This window comes from Hylobates moloch, unplaced genomic scaffold (genome assembly GCF_009828535.3).
Source record: "Hylobates moloch isolate HMO894 unplaced genomic scaffold, HMol_V3 SCAFFOLD_9, whole genome shotgun sequence".
NCBI lineage: Eukaryota > Metazoa > Chordata > Mammalia > Primates > Hylobatidae > Hylobates > Hylobates moloch.
Window position 1 is genome coordinate 55,268,777 of NW_026652284.1, and position 5,472 is coordinate 55,274,248.

Here is a 5,472-nt window from a genome sequence, read left to right on the forward strand (position 1 = left end):
GAGTGACAGAGCAAGACCCTGCCAAAAAAAAAAAGAAAGAAAGAAAAAGAAAGAAAAGAAAGAAAGGAAAGGAAAGGAAAGGAAAGAAAGAAAGAAAGAAAGAAAGAAAGAAAGAAAGAAAGAAAGAAAAAAAGAAAGAAAACCTAATGCCATAAGTGATATCCATCATTTTATTTTTTATTTATTTAAATAATATAAATAAAAAATACAAGAGTAAAGGGAAGTCCTCTGAGGGGTCTAAGCTGGGTAAAGATGTAATAAGATTTGTTTTCTTAATTTCCTTCCTTCCTTCCTTCCTTCCTTCCTTCCTTCCTTCCTTCCTTCCTTCCCTTCCTTCCTTCCTTCCTTTCCTTCCTTCCTTCCTTCTTTCCTTCCTTCCCTCCCTTCCTGCCTCCGTCCCTTCCTCTCTCTCTCTCCCTCCCTTCATTTCATTTTGCCTGTTTGTGTATTTTGTAAACATTCTGACTGCTCTGTGGAGAATGAACGGTAAGAGGTGTCCGAAGCAGATCTGGCAGGAAGCTATTGCAATCCCTTCTTTGTGGTTCTACCAGTTCCTGACACACAGTAGTGCTTGATGCAGTAAACAGTTAAAAGCAAGAGCAATCTGATGATCCTGTAATGCTGTTTAACAACAGCACACCAATGTTTGCCTTCTTGAGGCACAACGGCTCTTCCAGACAAACAAATAGTGAAAATGAGATGCAGCGTGTGTTATTGCATGTGTTTCCCACTACAAAACACTCCATAAGGACATGGACTTTTGTTGGTTTTGTTCACTGACATATCCCAAGTGCCTGGGAAAGTTTATGGCACTTAGTGGGTGGGCTCAATTTATTTTCAATGCAACTAACATTCATTAGTTGAATTAATGAAAGCATATATTTTTGCCCTCTTATTTTCTAAACCTTCTTTCCATTGGCTTCTGACAACTTCTTTAATTTACCAAATGGAGCTAAAATGGGTACAAATGGTAGGAAAGTTATTGGAACAATACCCTGCCTCCCAGCCCATAACAGTGATACACTCCCCACAATAGCTAGATCAAGTCTCACAGCGTCCTTTGCATTTGTGTATTAAGGCTTCTGTTAGCTTAGCTAATGAATAAATGTGTTTATTTTTCATATTTTATTGTTTTTATTTCAATGACTATTTTCTTTTTTCTTCTATTGTTCTTAACAACCTTTCCATAAATCTCTCTCCTAGGCATTTTCTAAGATTCTTCTCTTCCTTGTTTTTAATTTCCTTCCTCCTCTTCTTCCTCCTCCTTCTCTCCCACTTCATTTTCCACTCCCTCCTCTCTTCCTCTCCAGTCAAGGCCAGCAGCTTCAAAGAGACTTGATTAGTTCCATATTTTCATTAGGAAGACCTTTTTAGAAGTAGTGATTACAGAGAAAACCAAGGCTGCACATTGTTAATATGCTTCATTCTGTTTGGAGCTTTTTTAGAAATGTTTCTTGTTTAATACTAATAAATCTAACTTTAAGCTTGGGCAACTAGCAAAATCAATTACGTAGAAGATGTCAGCAGGTAAACAGTTTTATCTTAAAATAGCAACATCTATAGTGTAACTACTGTGTGCAGGGTATTATATTCAAAATAATTGTGTATGCTTATGAGTTTAATTTTAATGTTCACTTCTTTATAACTATCATTTTTAAATTTAATTTTTTTGTTTGTCATCACCTACAAATAGGAGACATTGTATCTATTTTAAAGGCACAATTCATATAGGTAAATGTAACACACACTCATGTGTGTACACTTAGAGAGATGGCCTTAAAAAAACGAAAAATTGAGAGTGAATAATATCAAAAGGACAGAAAAAGAGAGAATAAAAATATTTGAAATGCCAGAATCATTTATTTAGGGAAATAGTTTTTGAATCTGATTTCTATAATAATTAGTGGATGTTGAAGATGGAATTATTTAATCTTTCAGGGTAAAACTTATCAGGTGTCAGTAAATTAAGAAGTGGATCATGAAGCTACTGTCAAAGATAATTAGTAGATTATCAATTTTATAAGCCACATGGCTACTACCATGAGGCTTGGTAGGAGTGCCTATCAGGGAGCAAATGGACAAAATCTGAGGGGACAAAATACATGGATCACAGGGGACCAGCAAGGAAGAAAGTTATCCATTCCAGGAAGGAGGCAGCTGTCTAAATTGGTATGGCCATGAGACGCATTTGGACTTTGGTTCAACCCAAGCTGATGTTGCTACTTGGGGCTATTGATTTGAGAGAAGAGGGTGTGGTATCAGGAGGATTCATTGATCAGCCATGTTCAGATGCTCTGGCACCTCTTCCTGAGAAGAATACTAGAAATAGTCCCGGGGGAAAGAGGGAAGAGGAGCAGAGGGAGAGGTCTGTGTATCTACTTATGAGATGGGGCTTAGGCCTGGACACTACTCCAAACCAAATCTAAAATAAACACTAGCAATGAAGGTGGAAATTTAGTAGGATATAATGATCCAAATTAATATGGATCATGCAGAGAAGCTATAATTGATGCTCTCACAGGTAATCGGGATTGAATCTTTGTCGCCACAACTACCCTCTAAACATATTTTGTCTAGAAATAGCACGCTGTTTCCAGACTCCTTTCAGCAGTAAAAAGGAGACCCATATATTTAAGCAGCTCTGATTTACATCAGAGTGGTGCTCTGCCTTCAACCAGATGGTCATTATCATTTGCAGGTGGCCAGGGCTGCCAAACACAGAGGCTTGATATTTCTCTCATGAAAGGATTGTTGTAGAATCAACCATAAGCAAGTGCACAGAGGGAGACTGTTATTCTTTGACTAAGCAGTATGGTTGCGGTGGGGAGAAGTTTGGGACGGGGGCTGGAGCTAGGAGGTCCAAGAGTGGGGCCATGAGTGGATGAGAAAGGAATGTGATGTGGGAGATGAACAGATTTGAAGAAATAAACTCTCATCTTCCCACAGTGATTGGGCGAAGCTGTGATTTTAAATTCCCCTCCCAAAAAGACACGGTGAGGGTAATTACACCTTAAACAAGAGGGAACACACATCCCCAGGGTGCAGAGGACTGAGAAATCTCCTTCGTATCATCCCAGGCATTTGTCCCAGAATGAACTTCCTTTGTATCCTCAAACCGAATTTCTGTCTTAAAACCCCAGTCTATGAGAGGACTAGGATCTGGAAAAGTTTCTGAACATCTCTCGGAAAAAAATAGTGACATTAAAGAATTGTTATAACCTTCAGTTATGTCTCTCAAAACTGAAGATTGTTAAAGCTCTTTATATAATCTGATGAAAAGGTAAAGCAGGCAGCTAATTTCTTCCTTGCAGTGGGGGGGGACAAAACAAATTCTTCCTTAAACTTAACATAAGGATGACTTTCAGCCTTCTTTATTGTGAAATATCACAATTGATCTTAGCCAAGAGGCCAGGAAGCAACATGAAATACACATACAAATGAATGTATATATTATGTGCATTTTGTACATATACATACATGTGTTTATGCATGCATAGTCTAAATAGTAAAAGTGCTAACACCTATTATCCCCACCCTTAAGAAACAACTTAAGAAATAGAATATTGTTCAGAGGTCACCTCTATCCTGAATTGTTCACAATTCATTTGCTTATATGTACCATATGTATATATCTCTTAGCAATAAACTACTTTGCATTGTCAATTTTTTACTTTAAGCATTTAAAGAAAATGCTTTAGTATGAATTCTTTTGCTGAACATTATGAGCATTTTTATTAGTCAACATTATGCTTTTAAGATTCATCCATGCTGATGCCTCTAGCTGTGATCCCTTCCATGTCACAGTTGCTTCACATACCATGTTGGGAATACATTGTCTCCTGTTTACGCATTCCCATGATGGACATTTGGCTTATTTCTTTTTTGTTATGGTTATGAAGAATAATGCTGCTCTGAGTATTTTCTTACACGCTTCCTTGTGTTCATGTGAAATATTTCCTCGTAAGCTAAGGGTCAAATTGCTGGTCACCTTTTCCCATCTTGCAAGATGGCGGGTGAAAAAGTTGAGAAGCCAGATACTAAAGAGAAGAAACCCGAAGCCAAGAAGGCTGATGCTGGTGGCAAGGTGAAAAAGGGTAACCTCAAGGCTAAAAAGCCCAAGAAGGGGAAGCCCCATTGCAGCCGCAACCCTGTCCTTGTCAGAGGAATTGGCAGGTATTCCCGATCTGCCATGTATTCCAGAAAGGCCATGTACAAGAGGAAGTACTCAGCCGCTAAATCCAAGGTTGAAAAGAAAAAGGAGAAGGTTCTTGCAGCTGTTACAAAACCAGTTGGTGGTGACAAGAACGGTGGTACCCAGGTGGTTAAACTTCGCAAAATGCCTAGATATTATCCTACTGAAGATGCGCCTCGAAAGCTGTTGAGCCACGGCAAAAAACCCTTCAGTCAGCACGTGAGAAAACTGCGAGCCAGCATGACCCCTGGGACCATTCTGATCATCGTCACTGGACGCCACAGGGGCAAGAGGGTGGTTTTCCTGACACAGCTGGCTAGTGGCTTGTTACTTGTGACTGGACCTCTGGTTCTCAATTGAGTTCCTCTACGAAGAACACACCAGAAATTTGTCATTGCCACCTCAACCAAAATCGATATCAGCAATGTAAAAATCCCAAAACATCTTACTGATGCTTACTTCAAGAAGAAGAAGCTGCGGAAGCCCAGACACCAGGAAGGTGAGATCTTCGACACAGAAAAAGAGAAATACGAGATTACGGAGCAGCGCAAGATTGATCAGAAAGCTGTGGACTCACAAATTTTACCAAAAATCAAAGCTATTCCTCAGCTCCAGGGCTACCTGCGATCTGTGTTTGCCCTGACAAATGGAATTTATCCTCACAAATTGGTGTTCTAAATATCTTAAGAACCTAATTAAATAGCTGACTACAAAAAAAAAACAAAAAACAAATTGCTAGTCACAGGGTGTATATTCCTTTGTTTTACCTGACAATGCCAAATTGCTTCCTAAGTGGTAGTTCAATTTGTATTCCCCAAAGTGGTGCATGAGTTACCATTGATCCACATTTAATAAATTCTGTTTTCATCCACACTTAATATTGACAGATTCCTAATTAATTTTTCAATCTGCTGTGTACAATAGTATTTCATTATCATTTAATTTGCAGTCTCTTGATTATTCTACATCTTTTATTATCATAAGGCTGAACATCTGTTAGTATCTTTGTCATAAACACATTCTCCTATATTTTGCCTAAAAGTTTCTAAGATCGACTTTTTATATTTAAGCCCTTGATTGCTTATCTACTTTTAATTTATTTTTTTTACTCACCCTTCAAATTCCTCATTAAAATAGCTCAGAGTGAAACTTTAGAATTCAAACATCATATCAATAGTCTTTATCAAACTTCTAAACAATGCATCAGTCATTTTCTACATTATATGTGCAAAATGGCATCTGGCCTTGGCTTGGTTGCTTGCAGTGACAGGGAGCTCATT

General features: G+C 38.3%; 1 pseudogene; it reads left to right on the forward strand.

Annotated features, from left to right (window-relative positions):
• The first annotated feature begins 3,994 nt into the window (after positions 1–3,994).
• Positions 3,995–4,907, forward strand: LOC116813331 (large ribosomal subunit protein eL6-like; annotated as a pseudogene).
• The last annotated feature ends 565 nt before the right edge of the window (positions 4,908–5,472 follow it).